This window comes from Anabrus simplex, chromosome 10 (genome assembly GCF_040414725.1).
Source record: "Anabrus simplex isolate iqAnaSimp1 chromosome 10, ASM4041472v1, whole genome shotgun sequence".
In the NCBI taxonomy this organism is placed as follows: domain Eukaryota; kingdom Metazoa; phylum Arthropoda; class Insecta; order Orthoptera; family Tettigoniidae; genus Anabrus; species Anabrus simplex.
The window spans coordinates 77,516,687-77,535,485 of NC_090274.1; positions in this window are offsets into that span (position 1 = coordinate 77,516,687).

Genomic DNA, 18,799 nt, shown 5'->3' on the forward strand with positions numbered 1-18,799 from the left:
TGAATCATCACTGGACTCTAGTGTAAAGAGAGTGAGGTTTATATTAAGCAGTACAAAATGTACACAGCCAATAGAGCTAGCGGAGTGTCAGGGTGCGGTGATTGTGTCTTCACAGTGGGTAAAAGTGGATCATTTGCCCTGCAAGTTGAGCTAGAAATGAATAGTTTTGAAAGTTTGGTTGTAGAGTTTCTATTTTTGTTTGTTACAATTGGCTTTACATTGCACTAACACAGATAGAAATTATGGTAATGATGGGATAGGAAAGTGCTAGGTGTGGCAAGGAAGTTGCAGCCCTAGATGGAGTTTTCTGTTTTCTCGTATATTCACACCAAATAAATGATGGGGCTCTCCCTTAGTCAAAGCCACAGTCACTTGCTTCCCACTTCTTCCCATAATGCCATAAATCCTATCTGTATCAGTGTGATGTAAGCAGATCGAAAATAAAAGAAGGTACATCAGACCAGTCATTAGATTCCCAGTGTAGTGGGCATTATGCAAGTCGCATAGTCACAGGATTTTCACAAGGGGTTTGCAAATTAATCCCATTCTGTGGTTGTGGGATGTTCTTTCATTGAAAATGTTTATCCCTAAGGTTCAGTTTCCAGGTAAAACTGGTGATCCTGTGGCTATGAGCACAATATCAACAGTCACCTAAAACTACAGCCTTGACTACAAAACAGCAATAATAGTGTTTGTTGCCCTTGTTTCAGTGCAAGGTCTGTGGAAGTGATCTACATCCCTAAACCGTCTATACCTTCACAGGCTATTTAAAATGGACTTGAAAGTAAAGATCAAAGAGGAACCAATCTGCTTTGAGGAAACATCAAATACTTCATGCGTAAGTATCATTCCAGGTAACTTTCTAGTGATTACAATGAAACTGAGTCATCTGAGTTTGACTGGTTACATAACTCTACCTTTATCTGATGTTCAGGAGATATGAGTATCTTGCCGTCTATTCTTAAGGCACATTTATATTTGTATACTAATCTCAAATAGACTAAGTATATTTTTTATGATTACACAAATGCAGAACTTAGAGGTATGCACCTTTTATTCGGTACAACTGAAAAATAATTTAGTGTCTCTTCATCTCCCTTTGCTTTGTAGCTCTTGTCAGGAGAAATGGCAGTCTGAGTAGCTTAGGTTGTGGAGGGCTTGCCTTCTGGTTTCAAGTTGGCATATTAAATCCACTATCACCCTGATGGTATTAAAGGTGCTCAGAAAAATTATCCACTTGCAGAAACAGTTTCTGTTATCTTGGTGTTTCAGAACCTTTGAAGCTAGTTTGCATGACATAATATCAATAATTGTTAGCCTGATGAGTGGGTAATCTTCCTCCGCTTCGATAATTTACAATATGAAGAGCAAATAATTGCCACAAATTCCTGGATATGACAGGAGGTTTGTTTCGCTCTGTCGAAATTCCAGCCCAACATCATCAAAAAGATTGCATCCGACCAACATGATATAATGAATTACACATTTAGATCATAAGGAGTATAATAATTCAGCGGTAAACCAGTTCATTCTAGAAAGTGTTCTAAGAATAACAAGACAAATATGTTCACTTTGGTAGTATAATTAATTATTTAATAGGCCTATGCATAATTGGGCTACAACCGAAAAAACAGTAGCAAGAAACATTTTATCACAGATCAGTTTTTCCAAGGAAACAATCTGACGTTTTAATACATGTTTTAAACTGTTACATAACATAAGAATAACCAGTTAACTTTTCATAAATGTTCTAAAGTGTTCCATTATGTTTTAATGTGTTCAGTTACAACAAACATTATCAAGAAATGGTTATTGTGTGTGTGTCTTAAAAATAATGGTATATATTCATGATGTCTTTTGCATTGATGATTAATGTTAGACCTAAATATATGGGGAATATTGATTTCTGATGTAGAAATCGCTGATGAAGTGAGGTGGGGCTCCCGAAACATGTGCGAGTGAGATAATATTACAAAATTAGAAAGTGATAATACATTGACAGGGCAGACCACACCATCACCCGTAGAATATTATGTGCTGGATGCCATTCATTTTCATTGGAAATAGTGGATAGTTGTTGAAATGGAGCCTTGTATTCATTATTTTCCCCATGGATAGTTTCATGATTGTTACACTAATAATTTTCAGTGTAAATTAAGTTAATTCTTTAAAGAATGAAAACCTTTATCTTACCTACAAAGTCCCAGTAAGATTGCCAATGAATCTGAGATATCAGTACATGAAACTTAGTGCTGTTTCTGGATCCTATCAGTGCTATGGACTTTTTTACATTAGGTAAAACTACTGCAGTGACATTTACATTACTGTTCATGATAAAATTACTGATTGTGACTGGTCGCTTCCTTTTTGCCTAAAATCATGAGGGGATTGAGTCCATTAATGCAGTATTGATAATTCTATATTATCCTCCTTTGGCACGGACAATTTTAGATTAACATTTATATAGAGTGCTTGCTCATTATTGATTTTTAATCATCTTTTCTTCTGATGGGAATGGTTTTATAACATTGATGGTCAACTTTGATAATTTGATTTTCCACTGTCACAACTCTTAAGGCTTCCTAAATTGTTGCTTTTGAGATTGCACAGAGGAATAAATCTAGGGGAGTACTATAGTTACTCCCTGTTAGGGTGAGGAATGTACAGGGCTCATGTGGATAGTGAGATAGTTCACTAATCCATTGAAATGAAAAGTCACCTTATACTGTATTTAAAAACCAGTTAATGGCAAAAATAGTTGACCACCCATTTCTTCACCATGATATTACAACACTGGTATCGCTTGACCTGATTGTGTGGCTGTAGGTACTGCAACAGCTTTATTTATTATTTTTTCAAAATGCTCTTTGTTCAGGGTATCGACCTATGGAGATCATTTGCCTCTACTTTCACCATATAATATGAACCTGTGTGTAATTGGAATGGAGGCCATGATTCATGTGATGGAAGAATTGTACTAAATATTAGTTCAGCTGCAGGTCTCTCCATAAGACCTCTTAATGGGTGAAGTGTCCTGCCAAGTTTACAGACCGCCCAGCTAACATAACCTTGGTATGCACTAATTACATACTGTAAAATTGTTTAGTTAAATGATCAATCATTATTTTCAGCATAATTAGATCAGAGTTTAAATGTTCAGTGGTTTTGAATGATGTCGCAAACCCGTATGACACTCAGGAGAATTAATGAGGGAGATATATTTTCAGAATACCTTACAGTCTTAATTCCTAAACCACATAGCCTGTGAGAATGATTATGAATGAACAGTAGAACACTAGAAGTTCAAAATCCTCTGTTGTCTTGTTCAGGGTAAAAATACTAAAATAATTCAATATTGCAGTTACTGTTACCCGTCTGTTAATATGAATGCCATGAGGGGAATAAATTGAAATTTTATCTTGTCCATTTTATTGCATAGTATTCCTCACCTAGCCACTTATTCCTGGTACCTGGCTGGCAAAATTTCTGGGAAAAACACTGCACTACTTAGAGAAGAAGCCTGTAGAACAGGATAAATTGATGTGGAAACCTGCATCATAAACCATATTTGTAATGACTAATCTATATTTAAAAATTGCTTCAACTCTATATCTATATATTGATTATTTTGGCAGCATTTTCTGATAATTATCCATTTCAGGTTTAATAATGATACCTAAGTAATTTTTTTTTTTTTGCTTAGGGGTCTTGCCTTTCTTTTCATTGCTATTCGACTTCTTGTAACTGAAAAACTACGGGATGTATTTGAAACCACATTTAGAATCACCTTATTGATGGATAATTTTTAGGTTCAATATCATTTCAAAATCCATGAATTGAGAAGACTGAAACAGTGATTTTACTCTCCCAATACATAGTCAACCTTATTTGAAATCTACCAATCTCACTGGAAATCTATTTGTAAAACTTTCTGCTCATGTACACTATTTTGATAGGAGAATTTATGAGGGAGATATCTTTTCAGAATACCTTACAGTCTTATTCCTGAAGCACATAGCCTGTGAGAAACTTTCTTTCTACCTGAGAGGAACTTCACATTTATTGTAAACTGCTTAGATTTAATCAGTTTTTATATTCACATGAAACAGTAGATGTGCTGTCATAATACCACTTTGAGGAATGATGAGTCAGACTGTTCGTGAGAGTGAAAGCTACAGGGACACTCATCAGCATCCTCCTTCACTGTTTCAGAAGTCACGGATGTGGACTAGTCGCTTCACCTGACAATGTTTTCAACCTCGCAAATCTTCGAAGTCTTTCCCACGATACACTTCCATCACCCATGTTAATGGCCAGTCGATCCAGTTCTCCCCATCGGCTGCAATCAGCACGACATCCCCTTCTCCAATGTTTATAAACATCTTATTCTGCTTATGCATCAACTAACTTCGGTACTCTTCTCTAAATCTTGCTGCAACTGTAGTATAAATCAAAATCCCCTTGATAAGTTCACACAATCCAATTGATCTAAATCTAGTATTCCCATGAAGACATCGTCTTACAAAATCTCGAAGATGAAAGTTGGTTGAGATCTTCATGCTTCTCAGGCAAGTGGGTAAGAGAACGGGATAAACAACGGCTTCACGCTCACACAGTAGTGTTGTCAGCTCTTTGCAACACAGCGAAGCTCTCCTGAAAACACATCTCAAATTTCTTTTTACCATCTGAATCATACTTTGCCACCAACCATACCTCCAGCCTGCTGTGGGAGGGTTAAACCTCTACTGTATTCGCTGCAATGTGGACTCTCTTTCTGTGTGGTTTTAGTCGTCAGTTCAAAACAAATTATCTATACCAATGAAATTTGTTCCATTTATGTTGTAGACACTTTTGGTCTTTCTCATCGAGTGATTAACCGTTGAAAACTCAGTAAAAATCCATTCGTTATGAAATTGCTGACCAGTTCGAAGTGCGCTGCCCTATACACAGCAAATGTTAAGAACATAATCCACCCCTTCCTTCTTACATTCAGTATCTGGAGACAGCATGTTCTACACCTGTCGCCTCAAATACCACAGCATCTTTTATTCTGTTTTCCGATAGAGTTCTAGAATCAGCGTCTGCCTTCGTAGCTTGGTGCTGTTTTTCATCTCGCACATCTTGAAAGCATGGTCTGGCTTCTCCTTCATCCTTGTATAACCGAAAATCTTTCATGCAAGTGCAACAGTAACATGCGAGTGCCAACATGTAATATGCGATCACCCACTGGTCTCCCTCTAATCTTGAGCAGTTTAGAGGGAATAAGTTCAATTATGTTTGGACCTTTGACATTCAGTCATTCAGTGACAACTGGATGCGTCAAATATTGGTCTAATTCGTATCATTGCACTGTCCTTCAATACTACCCGATGAGGTAGAACATAATCTTTACCTCTAGCCCCTTCATAATGTATCTCTTCAACAATATCATCTTTAGCCCATTCTTGCAGTACAACATCATACTCATCAAATTAATTCTCACAAATTATTTTCTCAGTCATAGAACACAGTCTTTTTTCTGCAACATCGCTGTGTCATATATTAGTTGCAATCAATATTGTTTCTCAACTCTTGTGTCAGGAGGGCAATGATGTCAGTGAAATTACACTAATGGAATTGGATGAATGGTAGATATACTCCATTGTCATAAAGCAGCAGGAATTAATGAAATTAGACCTGAAATGGTGAAGCATAGTAGGAAGAAAGAGTTGAAATGGCTTCATAAAATAAGATTATCATGGAGTGTTATTTAGTTACTTTCAGATTGGATGAAAGCTGCATTTGCACCTACCGATTTGCATGCAAAGAGGAAGGTTTGCATCAATTATCAAGGTATCTTAATAATCAGTGCCGATCCGCACAAATGTCTTGCTACTCTTCAAGAACTTGCTCCGTACTACATTTACGTGTTCGATCTACGATTTTTTTCATGATTTTTGAACAATCGACACGCAGTGCTGATCCCTATAATTATATAGTGCCTCACGAACTACAACTAAAAATATGTATTTTATCGTAGACTTCTTCATAACATTGAATTTCCAACACACGGTGTTCCCTAAAGTGTTATAGTGCTTCTTAAACAGCATCCGACATAATTTACTTAAATTCACTTTTTATTGTGTTTTATACTTTTTAGTGATCAGCTGAAATTTCAACACACAGTGCTCCCTAAGGTGTTTTAGTGCTTCACAAACAGCAACTGAAGGATTTATTTAAACTTCACATTTTATTTGCCCGTGCATTGTCATTTTTACTTATTTGTGATCGGCTGATGAAGACCAAGAATAATGGTCGAAGCCACTACCAATTATAATTAGTAAGAATGTAAAAATTACATTTCTTATTTTAATAGTATTGATAGGTTGAACCACATATATCTTCTTTTAACTTAATAGTGAACTCACCTCAATAAGGAACACTATGAAATTCTTATCTCTTAATATTTTACACACTGATTGCAATATAATCAACATACTCACTATATAAAGAAAGGACTAAATAATTGAAGACTTAATCTTGATCAAGTCTGTCAAAATCAATTTCTTTTTGAATTGTCTGTACAAGACCAGGGTTCAATAAAACAGTACCTTTCAAAAACATATATTAGAATTTCAAGATGGTTTGATCTGACCAGTAAAAATAATGAAATGGCATATGGCTTTTAGTGTTGGGAGTATCTGAAGACAAGTTTGGCTTGCCAGATGCAGGTGTTTTGATTTGACACCTGTAGGTGACCTGCACGTCTTGATGAGTATGGAATGATTATGAAGACGACACATACACCCAGCCCCCGTGTCAGCGAAATAGTCAATTATGGTTAAAATTCCTGCAGAAGACCTACCTGTGCCGGTGCAACGTAAAGCAAATTACAATATCCCTGACAGCTAATCATTTATACTTGTGCCTTCACAAGGAACACTGATGTAAGACATATAGGCCCGGTATGATATTGTAGATAACCTATAGGTTATGGTTCATATTGTATAGGGCTTATGACTTCCTTATAAGGTGGCCTGCCCTGATACATCACTGCTGTGGTACTGTGTGTAAGATTGACGTTCATATTGTAACAGTAAGTGTGGTACTTCGGTGAGCACGAGAAACGCAGAGCGTGTACCAATCTGTTGAAGTGCATACAGAGGGAGAGGGTTTGTTTAGAGAAACATTTTTTTCTGAGTTTATTAATAAGTTCAAAATCATGTCACCTCTGTACAGAAGATACGTAGAAAGTGTTCCTCGCCCTAGGGTTGGCGATGTCCTTGGATTACTACAGCTCCTCTCCTTTCCATACCAGTGGACCACCATTCCTCCCTCGATGGAAGTTCTAGAAGATCCATTCGACGTCTAGAAGATCCATACAGTGCTGATGAAGGGCGTTGAGATAGACCACGTAAATGATGAACGTGAATGAACACCGTTAAGCCTTGGGGCGAGTTAATGCAAAAAGTGCTTTCGAATGAGCATATAAGTTTAACACTCATAAAATGAAAATCTACTCGAAACTTATCGTCGAATTTCAAAATAGTCACTTAAATTTTGTGGCACTTGGCATAATGTGAAGTTATGCCACACGACTTAGTTCTTAGTTTGAAGCACCATTCAATGTAACCAATAGCATTGGAAAAATAACGATGTTTCACTCGTGAATTCAGACTTGTTCACGCATTGCTAATGACATGCAATAAAAATAAAACGAAATTAATCATGTATTAACAGTCCTCGGTTCGACTGTTCATAGAATCGAAACGCACAGCTGAATGTTCGTAGAATGGAAATGTACAGTTCTTAGTAGAATTGAAATGCACAGTTCACATACACAGCCTACAGTTCATTACTTACAAATATTTACACAGTTCATGAAATGGTAAATTAGTGACGTAGTCATGCTTGCAATTTGAGTAATTCTGAATTAAAACACAGTCTCGTTAACTTGAAGTATTCAGTACTATGTAAGGAGCAAACTGTTCCAAATCCTGTCCACAACATTAAACTTTAAATTACGAGCACTTGAAAAATTTTCACAAGTCTTAGACACTCGTGTAGAATAAACAGTCACTTGATGATGCTCAGATGAAGCACAATTTACATCACGCCCCGTTGGAGCAGAAGTTTATAACTCACAGTTTAAAGAAACTCGTACAAGTTCATACTCGTCGCGATTGAGTTAAAGTCCACGGACTCGAAGTATGACGGCCGCTTCACGCTATATCGCGGTCCTCGCGAACCGACCGCACGAACTCCACTGCCATGCGTGCACATACACACACTGGTCACACACTGATCTGCTAAGGGGAGCAGTACTGTATTTATATCCGATCCGTGCCTTCACATCTCACTCCATAACTTTGTCGTCTCATGTCGGATTTACGTGAAACTTTGCAGAAACGTAGATAAAGGATTGGGCTACACGATGATGTGGTTAATTTTATCTAATTATTATTGTGTGTAAAGTTATTATCCATAGAAACTCGAGGAACATTCCACACTAGTCTAGGCTCTCTGTGTTGCGGTGAGGCAGGCTGTGACGTCACTCGTTCTACGTCACACGCACACAGCTGTTGCTCGCTGTTCAGTCAGTCTTTCGCTGCCGGTCTGGAGCGTAACGCGTAAGTTTTAAATTTCCATTACGGGGACTTAGTTTTGTACCGCCGTTACGGGTACAATATAGCTGGTCTGTGTACAATTCAGTGAACATGAGAGACTGGTATGTAACAGCACTCTTCAAAAATAACTCTGAGCATTCAAACAGGAAATTCGTCCACTCCTTATGGTCTCTTAGTTGTCATGCTTTTATGGATACTCAACATGGAGATTTTCTGACAAATGATAATGAAGATTTGAAACTGAAACTGTCTCATTTACTAGGAAATGATGTATTGTTAAGCCCACTCATATATAAATACATTTCCAGATATGTCTGAAAAATTTGCGTAATATATTAACTTTTCCACAGGGCAATTACAAAATTATATCAGAAGAGATGCATTTGAAAGAAGAACCAAAATCAGAGTTGGCAGTGCCCAGAGAAACACAGGTGAGCACATTTGAAGTTATCTAATATTTCAATGACATTTTTCTGATAATGGAAATTGTAACAAACTGCTGAATAGTCTTAATTGAACAACTCGTCATTTTCAGGTAGACATTTTGAAGATCATTGGAAAGATATATCGTGAGATTTCCGATATTTTGTAATGATTTTCATATTTTCTTCATGTTGTTTTAAATTTCATGCTAGATAATATATAGCAGCTATTATTGTTCAAATCCCCTCCACTGAATGGCATCTGGTGGCTGGTTTCTTCACAGCTACTGCTACCTTATCCTAACCAGATTTAGGCAGTGTGCATGGCTATCTTCCTCTTGTCATGTGCCAAAGAGCTCAAACCCATTTCTTCAGAATTGTGAGCTGAGATGACAGCCTTTTTTTAAGTCCTGTTTAGCCAAAAAAACGAAATCAAAATATTACTTGTAACAGACTGTCCTTTTTAGGAGTCCTCGTAATGTGATACATGTGCTTCAGCTTCTTGAGTTAAATTGTCTTGATAAGCTGAGGTGGACTGCTCGTTGTGTGGGGCACCCCACTATCAGCAGCCCTGAAGATGGTTTTTATAGTTTCCCATTTTCATATCATTAATATGCTGGCTCTGTACCTTAATTAAGGCCACGGGTGCTTCCTTTCTAACCCTAGCCTTTTACTATCCATTTGTCGGCATAAGACCTATCTCTGTTGGTGCTATATGAAAATAACCCACAGGAATTATTCAATTTGCCATTGTATATCCACATCTTGAAAGTTTGGATTCTCTTTTATGTGGCTAATAATATATATAGGGCTCTACAGTATATAGTAGGATGGAGAGGACACAGCACTTTGTTATTCTCTTTTTTGAGCTTTATTCTGAAATCGTTTCAGGATAGGAGTTGCCACATGCTAAAGAAAATGGACTCTAGTTTCTCTGTCCAGCATTTGATATCAGCGTAGTGGTCCTATGTTACTACCTAGATATACCATACTTTTTTACCGTGTCTGCCGGTATGTTGTACATCAGAAACATTTCTGATAGTGTAAGTTTCTTTTTAACATTGCTTTTGTTGTGTTGAGGACAAAGTCGCAATCTTTGGGTACAGCTTTAGCAAATTGTGGAGAACACTCATTTATGTGCAAGACAGGAAGTGCGCTGTAGTGGAAGGTGACAAGTACTAGGTTTGAGCATACATAGGAGAATATAAGGGAGGGTATTGTACAATTCCTGCCTTATGAAACATACAATCTCATCGTATATTATAGTATTCCTGTTAAGAAGCCTTTCACAATCCTTCCAAAAATTACATACAATGCAGTATGTTAATCACTTGATAGAAGACCATGGTTCATTCAGTGTCACTATATCTAGGCATACTAAATTTCTTAGAGAATGCCCCTCCCACTGTTTCATCATATTCTCTCTCCATGCCTGTTTCACTTCCGCTGGCAGTGTCTGTGGTTTTATTACCACTTTCTCTTGCAGTTTCAGTACTGCTTCCATCACTCTCACTATTTCTCTCCATTTCACTTCCCACACTTATGTTTACTATGGTCCAATAAACCTTCACCTGAAATTACTGGTCTTCAAATTTATTTACTTGTTCACAAATTTTACTTTCAGACCTCATTTTTTATTAATTAATTAATTATAGTAATGCTTCCATTCAGAACATCACATTTTGTTCAGAAATTCCATTCTTGACACTAACCCATATCAGCTTAATGAAATTCAATTCTGTGTGATATGGAGAAACGTGTAATACTGTATGACCATGTTTGGCTTGAATACAGTCTATTTTATAACAGCATTGGACTGGCTTGTTCATCTTGATTAATTAATATAACTGGGTTCTCAGCCTGTCCTATTGGAAACAAATTGCAGTCTCTGTTAACCAGGACACAATTTCTCACTTGTCATTGTGTGAGAGTCATCAGTCTAAAGACTGGTTTGATGCAGCTCTTCATGTGCTCCTATTCTGTGGTATCCTTTCCATCACTGGGTAACTACTACATCCTACATCTGCTCTGATCTGCTATTCATATCATGGTCTACCCCTACTGTTCTTACCAACTACACTTCACTCAGAAACCAACTGAACAAGTCCTGGGTGTGTTAAGATATGTCCTATCATTCTATCTCTTCTTGTCAAATTTAGCCAAATTGATCTCTAACCAATTTTATTCCATATCTCTTCGTTCATGATTTGATCTACCCATCTCACCTTCCACATTCATCTTTAACACTATATTTCAGGAGCTTCTTGCCTTTCTTTTCCTGTGCTAGTTATCGCCCATGTTTTCCTTCTATACAACACCTTGCTCCAGACCAGTTTGTTCACAAACGTCTAAATAATCCATTTATCACTTTTTGAAAGGTGCAAATTTTGTTTTCGGAAGAAAGGCTTTCCTTGCTTGTGATAGCCTGCAGTCTGCATATTATGTCCTCATTTCATCTGCTATCATATGTGGATTTACTACCCAAGTAACAATATTCATGTACTACCATCAGAAGTTCATTTCCTGCCTCAGCTTACTCCGTTCTACTGCACTCCATTACTTTTGGTTTGGATTTATTTGATTTTATACTCCTTCCCCAAGACTCTATCCTTACCATTCAACAATTTCTTCAGATCTTCTGCGTACAGTATCATGAGCAAACTTCACAGACTTGATTTCCTCTCCTTTGATTGCGATACCCTTTCTAAATTCCTCTTTGACTTTCTTTACTGCCTCTTTCTTCTATATGAACATTGTGAAGGAGTGGGAAGCTCCAGTCCTGCCTCACTCCCTTATGGAATACTGCTGCTTCCTCAAAGTCTTCGATTCCTATCAGAGTAGACTGATTTTTGTGCAGATTGTAAATTATTCCCTTTCTCAGTATCTGATAATTAATGCCTATTGTTGTTCTATAGACGCTATGCATGTGCGCTTGTCCTTCTTAATTCAATCCCCTAAGATCAGATGAAAAGTCAGGGTTGTTTCATGTGTTCTTAAATTTCTTCTGTAGCCAAATTGATGTACTCCAACTCAGTGTCAAATTTTCTTTCCATACTAAATTAATGGTGTGATAGTTTTCACACTTGTCAGCACCGGCTTTCATGGGAATAGATATAAGATCATTCATCCAAAAATCGTATGGCAATTATCCTTTTCCAAGCATCTTGCACACTAAAGGGAATAACCTCACCATGCTGGTTTCTCTTAAGGCAGTCAGTAATTTGTATGGTATGTCATCAATTCCTGGTGCTTGTTTATACTTAGGACTTTCAAAACTTCTCGAAGTCTTACCTCAAAATTGGGACTCCCATTTCATCAGCATCAAAAGCCTATATTGTTCCATAACCCTATCTTCTACTTCTTTACCTTGATACTGGTGTTGCATATGTTCCTGCCATATTTCTGCTTTGTCTTTTTTGCTAGAAGTTTTTTCCATCTGAGCTCTCATTGGGGGTATTTGCTTGGATGGAGTGGGAAAGATGCACATACAAAATGAGCCCAATCGTTGGACTGCAGTTTCAGAGGATTATCAGCAAGCTGCTGACGATGTTCCTCCATATCCAATCCATCGGCACTGTTGTATCGCCCATCACTACTCTTTCTTACCTAGTTTCCCTTTCTCCAAAGGCTCCCTTGGTTTTTCTGCATGCAGTTTCTACCTTTCCTAGGACCATAAAGCCTTGAGCATCTTGCACTTATCTTTCAGCCATTCTTCTGAAGATGGATTTCTGTGGTTTCCAATTTTTAAACCAGGCATATTCTGAAACTATACTTTAAGTAACCCATTGGAACCTGACTAATAGTCTGACCTGCAGGGAGAGAGAAACTATTTAGTTTAGAAAATTATGTTGTAATTTTGTATATTGAAGTTTTGTCAAGGAGTGGAATTTTTTTGAAAGCTATATACATCACAGATCAATGCCTAACTGTTCATTAACTGTTTCTCAGTCTTCAGTAGTGAATCATCGTGTGCTATTTTTTGAAGCAGCTCTCCTGATGGAGTAGAATACCACATTTTTCACATAGCCACCTCCTTTCGGACCTTATTTTATAACCCTTGCATACTTTGTAGGGCCTAGAAGGAAGTTTCTTCCTTTCTGTTGGAGGAATAGTCACTGGAAAATGTCCCCATACATTTGCCTGAAGCCGCAGTTGGCTGTGTTGACTAGGTGTACTTCCTTTTTTTGTCCTACTCAGGAGAGCAACTCCCTGCAACATTCGCTCACCAAATGCTGTGAGAAATTCTGTATAATCCAGCCACCTGCCAGTAACCTTCATGAACACAATGTATGAATTGAAAATAGCCATATCCAATAGATACAGCATTATCTTTTTATAACCTGATTGTCCATCGCATTCCGAGGAAACATGCAAGGACTTGGTCTTGACGATGTACTGCATTCATTTTCTGGTTGTATCTTCCAATACCCTTGGGTTTTTTCACTACTTCCTCTCCTCCACCTCATTTTCTCTGAATTTTCACATCAAAGTCCAAGTCCTTATCAACAGTTGAAAGTAAATGCATATCCTTTCTGTCTTTCCATTTTATGGTGAGAATATTATTAGCTGTCATACTAATAGCCTTTCATCAGTTTTAGTGTGTGGAACTCAGGAGGCACATTCTTCCTGTTACAACATAAGGTAACCACAGCATGAGTTCCATTCTCCAACAAGGTGTGAAAAAGTTCAGGAGAAACATAAGAGTTATCATGATATAATATGTGACCTTGGTTCAAATTTGCTTCCATTAGTTCCAACACTGCTGCTTTTGTTGCTGGAGTAACACCCTGTTTGCCTTGTCTGGTATAAATTTTGAACTGGGAACAGTATCCAGTTAGCACTTTCACAGAGTTTATGAATTTGAATAACAAACTTGGCTTTTTTGGAACGATTGTGTTGCACAAATGGGAGTTTACCTAGACATTTCATAACACCGTCATCAATATCTATATCTCTGTCAAGATTGCATATAGTCTGAAACTTTGTTTGCAAATATGAAATAACTGGTGTGATTTTTCTTAGACAGTCATTTGGATCTGTAGATATGGCAACAGAGAAGTGCAGAAATTGGGAAATTTGAGAAAATAATTCAGATGTCATAGTCTCTGAAAATATTTTACTTTGTGAACCTTCTTGTTAGACCAGCACAACTTGAGTTTAGGTTTTCTTACCCGACTTATGAGAATCATCAGCAAAAAAATATGTTTTTTATCTCTTCAACCATGCAAGGATACCATTTACTGTCATATTTCAGATTTTTATCATCAAATTATTCGCCTGGAAAGCAGGATGGTCATTGTTTCCTATTGCAATCATTTCCCACAACTCATCCCCAAGAAATTCTGAACACATATCTAATACAGTCTTCTCAGAACAATGGCACTGAGACCAGAAACACCTGTGAATGGAATTGTTTTCGGTGTATTGGCAATGTTTGACAATTTCCATGTTGAAGATCCATCTCATAAAGGAGTCACGCCACCACGATGTTCGTTTACATCATCAATGCTGTCGTCATCACCAGAATTATTTTCCCTAACACAATCATTATTAGTGTAAGAAATAGCAACGTCCTCTGAATAAAAATCTTTCTCATCATTTTCTAACCACTTGAAGATATCTACATAATCATCAGCCATGTTTAATTACTAACAGCGCCAACAGAGAGCATCTTTTAAAATACAGCATTCTCTGGTCTGGGAAGGGTGGATTTCATTTATACTAGTGTCCAAAAGTTAAGCATAAGTTACGAGTAAGCAGGGCAACGGGAAATACACGGCAAATCGCATGACATATGCACCTATTCAAAGATATAAACTACAATTTTGTTTTCGTATTGAACTGGGGTCACAGAGAAAAATTTTTATGTTCAACCTCTTCAGTACAAATTGCGAGTTGTATGAGATTTTATTTACAACATTTATTTAATAATGGTGCTATTTTAGACATTGAAATGTCATCATCAGCCGTAAAATATATTGATCACACAATTGAGAAAGGACTTGATAATTAAAATTGACGTTAATATGATACATGAATACATGCACAGTTGTTTAACAATAAAGGAATATGAGGTTTTGACATGTTATCGACGTATAAAAGTCTTTTGAAATGCTTATTTACACTGTGTGTTGAATAAAAGAGTAAACGAACTTAGAGGAATCACTAGATACACAGTTTTTGTTTATCAGTTTATGTGCTAATACTCAAATCGTCACATGTCATATTTACAGTTACATTTGAATCTTTGGCGATAATTTGTCTGCCCTTTAAGACACTTGTTATTCAAATGTTGTCAAAGTGAAAATGTAATTTTAGTTGACAACACCTTGTTCATGTAAGGAACTTGTAGAAATATGCGTTAGTATACCTCATTACACTCGTCTCGATAGGCTGGTTGTTTTGGTTAAAATTATACAATGGTGTATTAACGAAATTATATAGTCAGAAACGGTTAATGGTAATTGGTTGTCCTTCCGTCTTCTCTTCTGCAGGTGAACTAAAATTTCCCAGATCAATCAGAAGAATTTGAATTAGCCTGAAGCGAAATCAAAGCAAAGGAATTACAAGTATTTAATTACAATGGGCCTGGACAAGCTAAAACGTGTGTAATATATGGTATATGTGGCTCACTTTGGGCAGCGTGTTGAGAAGCTACAGTTTGTGAGAAGGTAAGGACTGATACTTATCAGTGGAATGTAGTCACTGTAGGTTATATCTGGTGGGGCGAGGGGGAGGGGGAGAGCAGTTTGAGGATGAGAGGGTAATAGGAGGGGTTTAAGGCGGGTCTTGTGAACAGTGTGGTAGAAGTTTGTAACATGATAGGGTATTGTGAATCACGCTAAATATTGACCGTCTATTCCGATGATCGAGACATCTAAAGACTTTAATTAAAAATCAAAAAGAATGTTAGTTTTTTCTGAGATTTCGTTCAGGTTTGAATTGGAGTTTAAGAACTGATCCAAGTGAATGGAGCATTCCTCTGCGACGTCAAGGACAATTCCTTTGTTTACATTTATAAGAACCTCTAAATCCTGTTTTATGTTACTGCAGTTATGCTTGAAGTCTTGAATGTGTTGTCCAACTGCCGTATATCTGTTATGTTTTAGGGCATTTACATTCTCCATGTATCAGATTTTGAAGCTCCTCCCTGTCTGTCTGATATACCAGGACTCGCAGTTTTAACATTGAAATTGGTAGACACCTTGTTTTTGATGAATGTCAGTTTTATTAATTGAGCTGGTATTGTACATGAAGTACAAGTATTGAATAGGTGGAATAAATTAAAACACCTTTATCATTGTTGAACTGTTAAATTTTCAATACGGACCTAAAATGAGGTTTATAACATGTAATAATTGTACATGATGTCCATAGTTCTATTATCAGTTCGATATGCAATTGTTCTGTTATGTTTTTCGAATATATTTGTAATGCTGTAAATATCTTCATTGAAAATAAAGGCTGAATAATGATCAGGTTCAGTTTTCTCTTATGTTAAAATTGAATTTAAGCGATATCTGCGTTTATTGATAATGCGCTCTATAAATCCATTATCATACCCGTTATATTTAGCTATGGAGCGAATTGTATTTATTTCATTATATAAATTTTCTTTATTTGACGATATAGTGAATGCCTACCATACTGCTGTAGGTAGCACATTTGTGTGCTTCCATTGAACTCGGATTCCAGAGTGACCTTTAAATCTTAAGGGTGGAGCCTGCATCAGTAATTCTTTTGTCAACGATAACGAGAGTGTCATCTACAAACCTGGCCCAAAATTGTAAGTTCGCAAAGTCACTATTGTTATTAATTGCCATATGCTCTAAATAGTCAATGAATTGTGCTAATATCCCTGAGACCGGTGACCCCATAGCTAAACGAAATCTTGGATATCGAATTTACTGAGGTTATTATATTTATTTAAATTGGTTTGGATAATACGAAAAAGTTTCTTAGTAATGATACTCGGATACATATTTGTTATGTCGAAAGAATGCAAAGAGCGGAATGGCTGTATATCAAACCTATCTAGTTTTTTTAAATTTACTCAGTGGTATTTATCAGACTTATTCGACAGAAAATTATAATTCTTTCTTAGAAATTTCTGGATAAATTGTGTTAATTTATACTATTGGCTTGGCCCATAATTGATGATGGTGTGTATGGGGACGCTGGCCTTCTGGCAGTCGGGGGTTCATAGTTATTTGTATTGTCTTGTCTTGTTCTGTAAATAAAACTTACGTACTTTTTAGAGTTGATTTTAGGAGACGTAGCTGTTGGGTTGGATCTCTTTTAGCCACTGTAAAAGTGCTCTTCTTTAAAAACTCTTTGGTTATTTCGGTGTGATCTGTTTTTTCTATTGTTACTGTCATGTTCACTTTATCTGCCCTAGTGATAATGAGATTCTTATCTTTAATTTTCGTTTTGAGGTTTATTACCGGTTCCCGTTCTACAAAATGTTCTTGGTTTCTATTACCAGTATGTAATGTTCTTCTTTTTATACATGGATTTTGTTCAGTTTTCTCCTAATATCGAATCTTGCCTCATCTTAAGGCTAATGCGACGAAAAACAGGGGTATAAAAGGGAAACAGAAAATCATAACCATTTAAAGAACTTGATTGAGGAATTTCACCTTCCCGTTATAAATTTGATAAAAAACAGTGCTAACAGAGCAGGAAAACAAGATACTAGAAAAAGGTCCGAAACACAATTGACCGAACATGAATATAATAAATGCCGCTACCAAAATGAGTGGTATAGAGTGGGAATTGGCTGTTAATAATATGCCCCTAGAAATACAAGATGAGATCATATTCGATATTAGGAGAAAACTGAACAAAATCGAAGTATCGAGAAAAGAACATTATTTTATAATTTTATTAATACATCATTGTATAATTTTAACGAACACAATAAGCCTTTCGAGACGAGTGTAATGATATATACTATCGCATATTTCTACAAGTTCCTTACATGAACAAGGTGTTATCAACTAAAATTACGCTTTCACGTTGACAATATTTGAATAACAAATGTCCTAAAGGACGGACAAATTATCACCAAAGATTGAAATGCAACCGTAAGTATGACATGTGATGATTTGACTATTAGCACATAAACAGATCAACAAAAACAGTGTATCAAGTGATTACTATAAGTTTTTTACTATTTTATTCTGCACACAGTGTAATTAAGCGTTTCAAAAGACTTTGATAAGTCAACAACATACCAGAACTTTTTAATCTTATATTGTTAAGAAACTATGGATCATAACGTCAATTTTAATTATCATGTCCTTTCTCAATTGTGTGATTAATGAATTTTATGGCTGATGATGACATTTAAATGTCTAAACCTGTACCATTATTAAACAAATGTTGTAAATAATACCTTATACAACTCGTAATTTGTATTGAGGTTGAGCCTTAAAAGACGTATCTCTGTTATATGTACCTACCAACTTTACTTGTTCGCTCTGTATAGGAAAGGAGTTTTCCCAGATTTGACTAGCGGCGTAACCGCAAGGTAAACACAGCCAGTGTCTGCGTCCCGTACTCCCTCAGTCGTGTTTGCCCTGTTATAGTGTGCAGAGTGTAGCCTCTAAGTGAACGTGACAACATAATGGCACAGCGATGCTATTTGGTCCCCGTGTTTCGCAGGGTAGAATACTCGGCCGCCTGGAAGCACGCCAGACACTGACCGAAGTTGCCGTATCCTTGAATGAGCCCCAAAGTGTCATTTCCATGCTTTGGAGACGATTTCAA